Here is a 13,811-nt window from a genome sequence, read left to right on the forward strand (position 1 = left end):
AAAGCCAGGCCCTGGTCTCTGTCCATCATGATGGGTTTTTGGCATTAACTCTGTCCAGTCTCTCACAGTAATTATACTGGTTTTGTTTGGGATAGAGTTAATTTTCTTCATAGGAGCTGGTATGGAGCGATGTTTTGGATTTGTGACCAAAACAGTGTTGATAACGCACCGATGCTTTAGTTACTGCTGAGCAGTGCTTACACAGCATCAAGGCCTTTTCTGCTTCTCACACCGCCCCACCAGCAAGTAGGCTGGGGGTGCACAAGAAGTTGGGAGGGGACACAGCTGGGACAGCTGATCCCAACTGACCAAAGGGATATTCCATACCATATGACGTCGTGCTCAGCAATAAAAGCTGCGGGGAAGAAGGAGGAAGGGGGGATGGTCGGAGTTGTGGTGCTTGTCTTCCCAAGGAACCGTTATGCGTGATGAAGCCCTGCTTTCCTGGAAATGGCTAAACATCTGCCTGCCGATGGGAAGTAGTGAATGAATTCCTTGTTCTGCTTTGCTTACGTGCTGCGCAGGTTTTGCTTTACCTATTATTACACTGTCCTTATCTCAACCCATGAGTTTTCTCACTTTTACCCTTCCAATTCTCTCCCCCATCCCACTGGAGGGGGAGCGAGCGAGTGGCTGTGTGGTGCTTAGCTGCCTTCCAGGGTTAAACCGCAACACCGAATTTCAACAAAAAACTTTGCATAATTGGTGGATGGGATTGAAAAGCGAGTATCATGATTTAGTAAGCGCAGGCAATGATGTACTTCTTCCATTCAGATCCATGTATGTTTGTGAGGTATCTTTTCCAGCTATGACAGCCATTAAAACCAAGTATCAAAATAAACTGAACTTAGAACCAGACCTTTGAATCACTGTATCACAAAGTGTTAAACCAAGATTTTAAAAAATAATGAAGCATATTGAATCACATTGCTCTCACTAAAAATTATTAATAATATTTTTTTAGCAAGAGCAAAAAGGTTTTTTGTAACATTAAGGAATAAAATAAAAAATATTTTTAAAATATCGTTCCTTTCATCTTTCTCTCATCCTTCTTTAATTTCTTTTTTTTTGTGTATGTTCTATAATGTACAAAGTATATTAGCTCAGTAATACATGTATATAATTTATAAATAAATAAATGCACATATAGTGGGGGTGCATGCTCAAAAACTTTTGTACTGATAGGGGTGTGCGATCAAAAAGTTTGGAGGCCACTGTTCTAGACTATCAGGTGGATACAGAAGTGAAGCTGGAATTTTTCTCATTTGTACAGGGGAAGGCCAAAAGCATGGTAAATTAATAGCTTCAGGACTGGTTCTATGATCAAGTTTCTAGGACGTTTGATCACTACCATCAATTCATTGAGAGTGGGCTCTTTTTAAATTATGGACCAAATATGCAAAAAACAGCGTTGCATTATTTAGTCTAACATTCTTAAGAGCTCTAAAATAAGAAGTGAGGAAAGAAGGTTGGGAACGATTCATGTAATCTCCACTCCTGATTTTAAGTAAATAAAATCAGGTAAACAAGTGAGTAGAATGAAAAATAGTAAAGTATTACTATTGATGAGAACAGAATTCAGAAAAATGGCAGGTAATCAAAGGACTATCTCTAATCTGGTTAGAAAACTGGATGGAGATAATAAATGCAATATTTGTGCAACAAACATCAAGGATTTGGAAGGAAGGGAACTACTTTGGTTAAATTACTGAAACTTGATATGAGAACTGAAATATAGTAGCATAGCCATCATTACTGAAAAATAGGTATTTTTAAAAATAGATTTTCTCGCAAGACAGCAATAAAGACAGTAAATGTTTCACCAATATTATTAACAGAGATTGTAATGATATAATCAAGTGTTGCATAGATAAAAGGGAAACTTGGTCTAATTCTCTGGAAAAAGTTGGTTCAGGAAGCACTTTTGAGAACCTGCTAGAGGGCAACAGATTAAGAACAAGTTTGGACAAAGATCTATGTGACATTTCAGAGATCTATAACAACAACAATTTCCATTAGTATTTGAGATTAATAATTTTGCAGATAAAGGTTAGAAAACAACGGTCACAAATACCGGTAGGACTCTCATATTCCTAGTTATCTCAACTGACACATTTCTTCTTCTTTCTTTCAATACTTAAAGGGGGCCTATAAGAAAGATGGGGACAGGCTTTTTGGTAGGGCCTATAGCGATAGGACAAGGGGTAATGGTTTTAAACTAAAAGAGGGTAGATTCAGACTAGATATAAGGAAGACATTTTTTACAGTGAGGGCGGTGAAACACTGGAACCGGTTGCCCAGAGAGGTTGTAGATACCCCATCCCTGGAAACATTCAAATAATTTGCTCCAGACCAGACCACATACACAATCTGTAACACAGCAGGGAACTGCATGTAGGTCTCCAGATTAACACCCTCATTTCTGGACTTACTGTCCATTCAGAATAAAAGTGAGAAACACAAGAGGTAACCATACAAAATACACTAATGCACATCATGACGATCTCAAATAAAAGGAAAAGGAAAAGGAAAAGGAAAGGGAAAGGGAAAAGGGGAAGGGGAAGGGGAAGGGAAGAAGAAACAACCCAGTTTTGAAGGAAGAAATTTGAAGGAAGTTTTGTACCCTCCTTCTCTTATCCTTATTCTGAAAATTTTGATCACGGTCTCCCTTTCTTCTTTTTCCACTTTCACCTAAGGTATGTATTTATCAGAACTCAAGTCTCTCAAATCTCCCTCCTCTATTCAAAGTCAGTCTAATGGTCCTATCCCTCCCTGATATCTGCTTCCACACACCACCAGTTTTTCTTCTATACAAAATTTATTTTTCCAATAAATGTCTTCCCTGTTCAAGCTCCTGTTCAATTGTTGTGGTTTAACCCCAGCCAGCAACCAAGCACCACGCAGCTGCTCACTCACTTACCCCCCACCCAGCGGGATGGGGGAGAGAATTGGGAAAAGAACTAAAACTCGTGGGTTGAGATAAGAACGGTTTAATAGAACAGAAAAGAAGAAACTAATAATGATAATGATAAGACTAATAAAATGACAACAGTAATAATTAAAGGATTGGAATATACAAATGATGCACAATGCAATTGCTCACTATCCGCCGATCAATGCCCAGTTAGTCCCCGAGCGGCGATCCCCCCACCCCCACTCCCCCCAGTTTATACACTAGATGTGACGTCACATGGTATGGAATACCCCATTGGCCACTTTGGGTCAGCTGCCCTGGCTGTGTCCTGTGCCAACTTCTTGTGCCCCTCCAGCTTTCTCGCTGGCTGGGCATCAGAAGCTGAAAAATCCTTGACTTGAGACTAAACACTACTTAGCAACAACTGAAAACATCAGTGTTATCAACATTCTTCTCATACCTAACTCAAAAACATAGCACTGTACCAGCTACTAGGAAGACAATTAACTCTATCGCAGCTGAAACCAGGACATCAATTTAACTAAGTACCAGTAAAGGAAGTGGAAGATTAATTTCTTAATTTCTTAGTACAGGATAACAAACCAATTTGCCAGTTAATCTTTTGAAATATTTAAAATACTAATTTTCATTTTGGCACTGTTTGCTACAGAGTCAGCCAAAGAGACCTCACACAGCTGCTGTTGCGCAGCAGTTTTTACCTCTTCTTAAATATGTTATCACAGAGGTGCTACCAACATCACTGATTGGCTCAGCTTTGGCCAGCAGCGAGTCCTTCTTGGAGCTGGCTGGAACTGGCTCTGTCGGACATGGGGGAAGCTTCTGGTGTCTTCTCACAGAAGCCACCCCTTTAGCGCAGACACACACCCACCCCCCCACCCCACCCCCCGCTACCAAAACCTTGCCACGCAAATTCAATGCAGGGATATAAAAATGACTTGCTTTTTACCCAAAATGGAGCCCCTCTCTCTGAGAACTCCCCTCTGTGCAAACTTTTCTACGATATCTCCTAGACAAGTTATTGGACCCTCGCTGGGTCCAATGTATGTTTTATAATGTACATAATATATTAGCACAGTAATACATGTATATAATTTATAAATAAATAAATACACATATATTGGGGGTGCATGCTCAAAAATTTTTTACTGATAGGGGTGCGCAATGAAAAATAGTTTAGGGACCAGTGCTCTACATGGCAGCCAGGGAGCATGGACTCACCTGGAGCCTCTGGCAGAAAACACCTGGAGAGACCCAAGGTCAACCTCTAAGGTTTGGAACCAGGGGGGCTCAGTGCAGGGGGGTTGGACCAGATGATCTTTAAAGGTCCCTTCCAACCCAAACCATTCTATGAAATAAACCTAAATCATCCTGAAGTATCTGATGCTATAATCTCTAATGGTTATGCAGAACCTTGTTGGTTTGGGGTGGTTTTTTTAGACTAATATTCTGTAACTGCCACTGAGAGATAAGTATATTTCATTATGGGAACCAATTTAAGGTAAGTATTGTTTGAATTTGGCAGGGATGTCTGCCATGCAACTTCTATGACCCATTCATCCAAACCAGGGTACATAAACCCTCAAATACTGTGGGAAAATAATGGAAGATTGGCGAGGAGGATTGTAAACACGCTCAAGTGACTTGCAGCTGAGGTGTAGAAAAACACATATATCATACTAATCGTTGTTTAGTCTTGTGTGCTTGACAAGTAGAACATCTGTGTTCAGATAACACAGGCCTGTGATAGACTCAGAGGCACCCTATCAAACATGCTTGAGATTCCTGCCCTGCTGTGGGAAAGATCAAAGCACAGTGGTAAACTATGCCTGCATGAATCCCTGATATACAGGTGAAAACAGCAGGTTCGGAGATCCTCAAGCAGGGACTGAGCTCCGCGGTGCCTGCGTCCCCACTTGTATGCCTCCGCCCAGGTGCTGCTTTGGGGATCCCCTGGTTGATGAGGTAACAAAAATAAATTTACTCTCTGCATTTTAGCTGTGGTTTTGTGGTTGTTCCTGCTTCCTGCCTGTGTCGGTTCACATATTTGGTGAAGTCAGCAGGATCCAGGAACAGCCATGCCATGGATGGCAAAAAAGTTGGGGACTGGGGAGTCCACAAGAGTGTCTCCCCGTATTCCAGGATGGTCCAGTACTGAGTGCTGGACCCCCGTGGCCACTTTCTTGGGTACACTGGCTCCGCCAGAAGCATGGCCTGAAATAGATGATGGGCTGGTGGTTACCCCCCAGACAATTGAAATGGCTATGCACGGGTTGCCATGGAAAGCAGCATCGGATTCTTCTCACAAGTTAGTGGGGAGATTGGAATGGTTGCTTATTACCGGTCTTTGACCTCTTAACTGTGAAGTTGTTGCATTATGGAGTAAAATGAGAGAATGGGAAAAGGAAGTTGGGACATTACAAGATGAAAAAGGCAATCGTGGGAGAAGTAATTACTATTCAATCAGAGCGGTGCCATGGGCTGCAAGATAATGTAGAGCAATTGGTAGCGCATATTGCTAATAAACGAAGGGACAGATATGGAAAAAGTAAGGTTTCAGTTTCCCAAGTTCATGCTCTCAGCACAAAACCTTCATCGGATCCTGAGGAATGGGATGGAAATATTTGGAGTGAATCCTCAGACTTGAGACTGAGTTTGAATTTGATCTGGACTTAAAAAGCAGGGAGGTGGTGGAAGCACGACCCCTCATACAAATGATGGGGCAGCAGGAACAGGCGGACAGGGGAGTGCAGATCACACATACTTACACTCCGAAAGAGTTAAGGGAATTTTGAGAGATCTATAAGCAAAAGAGTGGGGAAGGCATACTGGCATGGATTTTGCAAGCTTGGGATAGTGGAGCTGCCTCTATCCATTTATTAATGGGTGAAAAAGATTTATTAAGCTCTATAGCCAATGATGATCAGATACAACAAGGATATGCTCAGCTGCAAAATATCAGAGGTCCTGATGGGCAAGATATTATCACACCTACATTTCAAAGAAGAAATACGTAAAAAACCCAGTTCGCTTAGTGAAGGATGAAGATGAACCAGGGTCATCATGGGAAAAGGAGGAAGAGGCAGAACCAGAGGTAATCACCCGATCCCTATCCTTGAGTGAGCTGTGGGATATTAGAAAAGATTTCGGTCGCCATATAGGTGAGCATATTATCACCTGGCTGCTCTGATGCTGGGACAATGGGGCTAGTAGCCTGGAATTAGAAGGTAGGGAAACCGAGAAGCTGGGATCACGTTCTGGGGAAGGTGGCGTTGACAAGGCAATTGGAAAAGGGACACAAGCCATCAGCCTCTGGAGGTGACTCCTGTCAAGCATGATGGAAAGGTACCCCCTTAAGGAAGATGTTATATGTCACCCAGCCAAGTGGACCACCATGGAGACAGGTATCCAATATCTGAGGGAATTAGCCATGCTAGAGATGGTTTATTATGACCCAGACAACCTACAATTACCCAAAGATCCAGATGATGTCCAATGCACACAACCCATGTAGCGGAAGTTTGTACGGAGCGCACCATCATCCTATGCCAGCTCACTGGCAATAATGACCTGGAAAGACGAAGAGGCACCAATGGTGGATGAAATGGCTCACCAACTCCGGCAATATGAAGAAAATCTCTCTTCCTCCCTACAGGCCTGCATTTCAGCTGTGGAGAAGCTGTCCCAGGATTTCCAGCAATGCAAAGAGGATATGTCCTATTCCCCACCTGTACGGACCAATGTCTCAGCTATTAGGAGTGAGCGTTCCTCTGCCCAAGAGAGAGAATATAGAAGGTACAGACCATGAGGTGCCCTGTGGTTTTACCTATGTGATCATGGAGAGGACATGAGGAAATGGGATGGAAAACCTATCTCAGTCCTAAATGCACGGGTACGTGAGTTACGAGGTAAAAACCACCACAAAAGGGGATTCTCCCAGGGAAAATGCCACTCCAGTTTCCAGAGTAGAAGGGCTAATCTTACTTCTGATCCTCTTGAAGGGACTTCTGAGCCAATCTTACAAGAAGTGACTACTGGATACTCTGACCAGAATTAGAGGGGCCCTGCCTCCAGCCAGGTGGAGGAAGGGGACAACTGGGTCTATAGGACTGTGTGGATTCAATGGCCTGGCATGGTAGACCCACAGGAGTATAAGGCTCTAGTAGACACTGGTGCACAGTGTACTCTAATGCCATCAAGTTATAAAGGGGCAGAACCCATTTGTATTTCTGGTGTGACAGGGGATCCCCAGAATTAACTGTAATGGAGGCTGAGGTAAGCCTGACTTGGAATGAATGGCAAAAGCACCCCTTTGTGACTGGTCCACAGGCCCTGTTCATCCTTGGCATAGTGTCCTAATCCAATGTCGGGGAAGGTTTCGATATGATCCCAAGAGCGAGATTAAGACACAAACGAGGTCAAATGCCGTATACCCAAAAGACCTTTTATTATCAAAAGTATCAAAACTAGAAAATAGTAGTGATAGGATAGAATGGAAGAAAAGCCAGAAATCAAGCAAGCAGTCGGGATAGAGTTGCAAGAATAGGCACCACCATGGATCCAGCAGCGTCCCGTTGTGTCGCGGTAGAGACGGACACGACAAGTAATAGATCACACAAAATGGCTACTTTATTGTTCTAACACACCTTTTTATACCCTTCTTTAGAGTATGTGTTAGTATATGATTGGTTTGGTACTAAACTAACAATTCATGATTGGTGAGTTCGTTAGGACGGTTCTTCTTATCACTATCTTGGTTTTGTACCGGTCTTCTCGGATCTTTCCAGACTCTTCAAGGATATACTACAAGCTGCTCGAGGTCACGCTGTTCTCGAACTGTCAGGAATTCCGTAGATTCGTTACATTCCCAGACAATTCCCCCTTTTTGTATTTGTGCTAAAAATATTGTTCTGGCCGCCCCCTGCAGGGCCCTTTGCAGAAGACTGAAAAGACAGGGCAACATTAGGAGCACAGTTATCACAACCAAGATAACTACCCCCACAGTTTTGAGCAGAGATACCAACCATCCAGACAATCCCCAACCCTTGAACATCTTTGTTAGCCAATCTAATTCATCGCTTTCTGTCAGCTTCCTGACTCCCTTCTTTAATTGTTGAATACTACTGAAAATGGATTCTGAATGGTCGGACAGATTCATACAACACATCCCTTCAAACTCATCACAACCGTGTCCTTGTGCTAAAAGCAAAAAATCAATTGCAGCTCTATTTTGCAACGCAGCATGTCTAACACTACCAACATCAGTTAGAAGGTTACTTAAAGCTAAAGAGGTGGCCTTAGATTGCTTACTAAGCCAACATCCTAACTTATTTAAAGTTCTTAAGGCATTTGCAACGCCAACTCCTGGTGCCAATATGGAGGCTGTTAAAATCTGGCCTCGATTCCAAAATTCGATGTCATCTTGACAGGAACTGCTAAACTGATGAGCAAACCTTTGGACTCGTCTATGCTTTCGAGTCATGTTCAGAATCGTTAACATATTTGGTGTTAATAACGTGAGGCGTCCGAGGCTACACGGGCCTCCATTCAGTTTAGATGGAATGCCTCCCCAGGCACGATCTCCACAGATTAGAAACATGCCAGGAGGTAGCGCAAGAGGAACAACAGAAGATCGTGAAGCATTAGGTGCAGTATAATTACACCATGCAGTTGCATTACGATAGAGAATACTAGTTGCATTAACATTTCGACCCTGGCGAGCAATATTGCTATAAGAGTAATTAAAGAACACACAAGCATCCATCATTACAGATCCTAATAATTCTAACTCTTGGGGTTCCTGGGTGACTGGCAAAAGATGTGCATACACACGATCCCAGTTTTTGTACAACTTTTTGGAGAATCACAGAGATTCGGGATCCGCAGTGGGTTCGGCCAGGTGTCCACGGGTAGTCCCACCAAGCATGTAGAGAATGGATTCTCAGGGGTTGCTGTGGCGAGACACAAGGTGTCCTGATGTGTCATGTTTGCTAAAGTGACCCAGACATTTTGTTTAGGTTGTGAGATCACCCATCCTTCACCCTGAGGCAGGTTCCAATACAGGCTGAACACACCGAGCAGGAACCCAGCGAGGACCAGCATCTGTGGAAACACAAGCATAACCCCTTCCCCAGGTTAATAGCTCACATGGTCCACTCCACTGACCAGTAACTAAATCTTTAACATGTACTTTGATACCCTTTTGTAAATTCTGTGTTGAACAGAGAGAAGAGAAATGTTGAAAAAGAGGAGGTAGGGGAGAATTATCGCTACAATGGAGAAAATTAAGAACATAAACTGCTTTATCTAAACATGCCTGTGGTGGTTCCCCAACCATTCCCCCTTTTTGTTTTTGAAGCTGCTGCTTCAGTGTGCCATGTGCACGCTCAACAATTGCTTGTCCTGTGGGGGAGTGGGGAATGCCTGTGACATGAGTAACACCCCAGAGATTAAAAAATGTTTGAACTTTTCGTGAAGCATATGCCGGGCCATTGTCCGTTTTAATTTGGTGAGGTACCCCGAGCATAGCGAAAGCCTTCTGGAAATGCCGAATTACATCTTTTCCTGTTTCTCCATTATGTGCTGTTGCTACCAAAGCATGAGAATAAGTATCAATAGAAACATGAACATATTTTTGTCTGCCAAATTCATTAATATGAGTAACATCAGATTGCCAAATCTGTAAAGTTTGTATACCTCTGGGATTAGTACCAAAATACGCCGGAGTGTGAATTCCCTGACAATCAGGACAGGCAGCTACAATAGAACGAGCTTCAGCATGGGACAGACCAAATTGCCTTCGTAAAGCTCGAAAACCTTGGTGAAAAAATTGATGTGATAATATAGCTTGTTGCTTGATGTTAGGAACAGTAGCCAAAGCCATAGCAGAAGCGAGAGCATCCGCTCTGGCATTACCTTCCGTGTAAAAACCTGGTAAATTGGTATGACTACGGATATGCATGATAAAATAAGGTTCCGTTCGTAATTGAATACGTTTCCAAAGGTCTAAAAGCACATCAAATAATAATTGATTGTCTGACATGGTCAAAGCCACTTTGTCTAGTCGAGAAACTAGATTAGCTACATACGCTGAGTCAGTTACAATATTTACAGGAGCAGAAAAAATAGAAAAGGCAACAGCCATTGCACATAGCTCTACTACTTGTGGGGAACCATTTTGATGTACCACTTTGCTGTTCCAAGTGTTGTTCTCGTACCATACTACTGCTGCTTTACCCGTTTTTCCAGAGCCGTCTGTGAAGACGGTAGGACCTTTCACAGGTTCCGGCTGGCTTAAATTTTTCTGCCCAAATGGTATATCTCGAGCAAATTTCAGGAGCGGATGCGATGGTAGATGATAAGAGATCTGTCCTTGAAAGCCCGCCATAGCTGCTTGCAGCTCGTAATTGTTCGCCAGACACCATTCAAAGTACCAATTTTGAACAGGTAAAACAATCGTAGCTGGATCACGTCCTGTTAGTTCTACACATCGTTTTCTGGCTTTTATGATTATATCAGCAATAAGTTCAAACAAGCCAGGAGCAGTTTTTCGTGGTCGGAATGACAAAAACATCCATTCTAAAATGTGTAACGGATCATCCCACTCAGAATTCCACTGCACCAAGACACCAAATGGCACAGTTTTGTCAATTAGTACAAAGAACTGCACCAATTGAGACAGATCAATTCGAGAAACAAATTTCTTGTATATACATTGTTCCACCATGTGAATTACATTTAATGCTTCCTTATTCAATATTCTGGGTTCTGTTGGATCATTGGAATGTTTTAATAAGTCCAATAGAGGTTGTAACTGCGAATTAGTCAGTCCAAGATAGGGCCTGATCCAATTCAAGGATCCCATTAATTTCTGTACATCATTGAGTGTCTTAACCGCAAGGTTAAGCTTCACAGGTTGGGGCACAACCTGTTTGTTTGTAATTGTCATTCTCAAGTATTTCCAGGGTGCTATTACTTGCACTTTTTCAGGGGCAATAACTAACCCATATTGTCGTAGTGAATGCATGGTCAAATATTTCATGTCATTCAACTGCTCCTTGTTGTCTGATGCTAACAGAATGTCATCCATATAATGATAGCAATAACTAGTAGGGAATTTTTCCCGTACAGGTGACAAAGCTTGTGCAACAAACCATTGACAAATGGTTGGTGAATTTTTCATGCCCTGTGGCAGAACTCTCCATTGATATCGTTTTGCTGGTTCTGCATGATTGATAGAGGGCACAGAGAATGCAAATTTTTCTTTGTCTTGGGCAGCTAATGGAATTGTAAAAAAGCAATCCTTAAGGTCCATGACAATGATTTCCCAATCGTGAGGGATCATGGCAGGTGAAGGCATGCCTGGTTGCAGAGCCCCCATCGTGGCCATGACAGCATTGACCTGCCGCAGGTCATGCAACAATCGCCATTTACCTGATTTCTTTTTTATCACAAACACTGGAGTATTCCACGGACTATGAGATGGTTCAATATGTCCGGCAGCCAGTTGTTCCGCTACCAATTCTTGCAGGGCCTTTAATCTTTCAATTGGTAGGGGCCACTGATTCACCCACACAGGGTTAGTCGTTAACCAGGTTAGAACAAGCGTGGGTTGTTTAACACCCTGCAACACAGTGGCCCCCGTTAAAAATCCGTGGTAATTTTCACCCCCCATTGCGACAAGCAATCCCTCCCCCATAAAGTGAGGGGAGCTGCTGCCACATATGGTTTAAGAACTGCCTGTTGGCCCTCGGGATTGGTAATCAGAACTGGAGTGGCTGCTACCTTTGCAGGCGTGGACCCTCCCAGCCCCAGTACTCCCACACCAGCCTCCTCTGTGGGCCAGGTGGACGGCCACAAATAATCGGCTATAATAGTAGCATCGGCTCCGGTGTCCAGGAGCCCTGCAAGCCTTACTGTACTTGGCATTTTTCCATGATTCGACACGGTGCACGTCATTTGTGGTCGGGATGATGAGACAGTCTGGGACCAGCAGACCTGAGGGGGTCCTGTAGAGCCGAAGCTTCCATCGCATCGCAGTCGCTGTTCTGCTTTCGAAACAGAGCTCAAAAAGGGAACAAGTTGAGCAATACGAGTACCTTTAGGGATTGTTACTGGTGGATAGGGGGTTGAAATCATTGCGCAAATTTGACCTGTAAAGTCAGCATCAATAACTCCCACATGTACAATTATTCCATTTAACGTGCTACTTGATCTTCCCAACAGCAATGCACTCAGCCCTCGTCCTATAGGACCCCTTGCATTAAGAGGGACCTTAACAATGTCTTTCGTGACTAGAGTTACTGTGTCGGCAGTGGATACATCCAGCCCTGCTGAGCCAGCTGTTGCGGCTGACAGTTGTTCACAGAGGGGAGTTGACTCCTTGTTGGAGGGGGATTTGATGTCATCGCGCGCCCTCCCGCACTCGTTTTGCGGTTTCCCTGTAGCAGCTGCCCATTAGCATGAAATTTAGAACGACACTGTTTGGCAAAATGCCCTGATTTTCCGCATTTCTTGCAAATAACCTCCGGTGAGTGGTGTACCGGGTGTTTACGTGGGGATGTTTTGTGTGGAGAAGTCCGTACAGCGACACGCCCTTCACTGCCACACCCAGAGCACTTTCCAGAATCTTTGATAGCATTGGCTATGGTGGTCACTGTGTGTACCAGCGTCCCAACTTTAGAACATGCAGCTACCATGTCAGGGACAGAAGGATCTCCTGGCAGAGCCTGTATGATCCTTTGACAGTCCTCATTAGCATTATCTTTTGCCAGCTGTTTGCATAACATTTGTCTTAAGACCTCATCGTCTACCTGTTTTTCCAGGGCAGCAGATATTTTTTCTACAAATTGTAAAAAGGGTTCTGTGGGGCCTTGACGAAGAGTGGCATATTTTTGCTTCGGGGCTGCCAAATCCATGGTTCTCTTTATTGCCAGAAGGCCTATATGTTGTGCCTGTTCGAGAGCCAGTGGAGGCCACGTAGCCTGTAGCTGAGGGTTACTATACTGCCCTTCACCAAGCAAGGCTTCCTCTCCCAGGCCTACTCTCGGGTCGTCCCGTGGCAGTCGTGAATTATGCAGCGCCGCCGTGCGTGCCATCTGCCTCCAGGTGGATTGAAATACTTGCAACTGTACGGGCTGAAACAGCACTTGTGCCAGATGCATTATGTCATATGGACACAGCAGATCTGTGCTAATTATACGAAGAAGTTGCATCACTTCAGGAGAATTAATTCCGAATTTTTGTACTTTATTCTGCAAATCCTGCACTACTCTCCAGCCGATTGGAGTGTGCTCATCTTGCCGGTTCGTGCCCGCAGCAGCTTTGAAAACAGGAAATGTAACAAGAGGCCCCGCTGCGTTATCTAGAGGCTTTAGAAACGCAGGTGTCAGAGAGCACTGGCTGAGGCGTTCTACTAGATCCCAGTTGCCGGAGTCGGCAGCATATCGTCTAACTCCCTCCCAAAATTGATCAGGGGATCTCGGGACCACAGTTACTGTGGACGGAGGGAGAGTCCATGGCAGAGGTTCTTTTGGTATGGATTTATCTGCAAGCTGCAGGGATCACATAGCGTCAATTAGAGATTTTTCTGCCTCAGTTTCATTCTTGCTCTCATTTTCTGTGCGGCCCTCACATTCAGTTTGAGTCCCACCATCCTGTTGGCCCTCACGTACGTTACGGCCCTGGTTTTCGTTATGGCCTTGGCTTTCGGTACGGCCCTGGTTGTCGGCACGGCCTTGGTTTTCGGCACGGCCCTGGTTTTCGGCACGGCCCTGGCTTTCGGCACGGCCCTGGTTTTCGGCACGGCCCTGGCTTTCGGGCTCAGTGTTAATCGCCACATTTTTCACTTCGGGGGGGGCTGATGGAGTCACCCCTTCTG

Source organism: Accipiter gentilis, chromosome W, assembly GCF_929443795.1.
Source record: "Accipiter gentilis chromosome W, bAccGen1.1, whole genome shotgun sequence".
NCBI classification, from domain to species: domain Eukaryota; kingdom Metazoa; phylum Chordata; class Aves; order Accipitriformes; family Accipitridae; genus Astur; species Astur gentilis.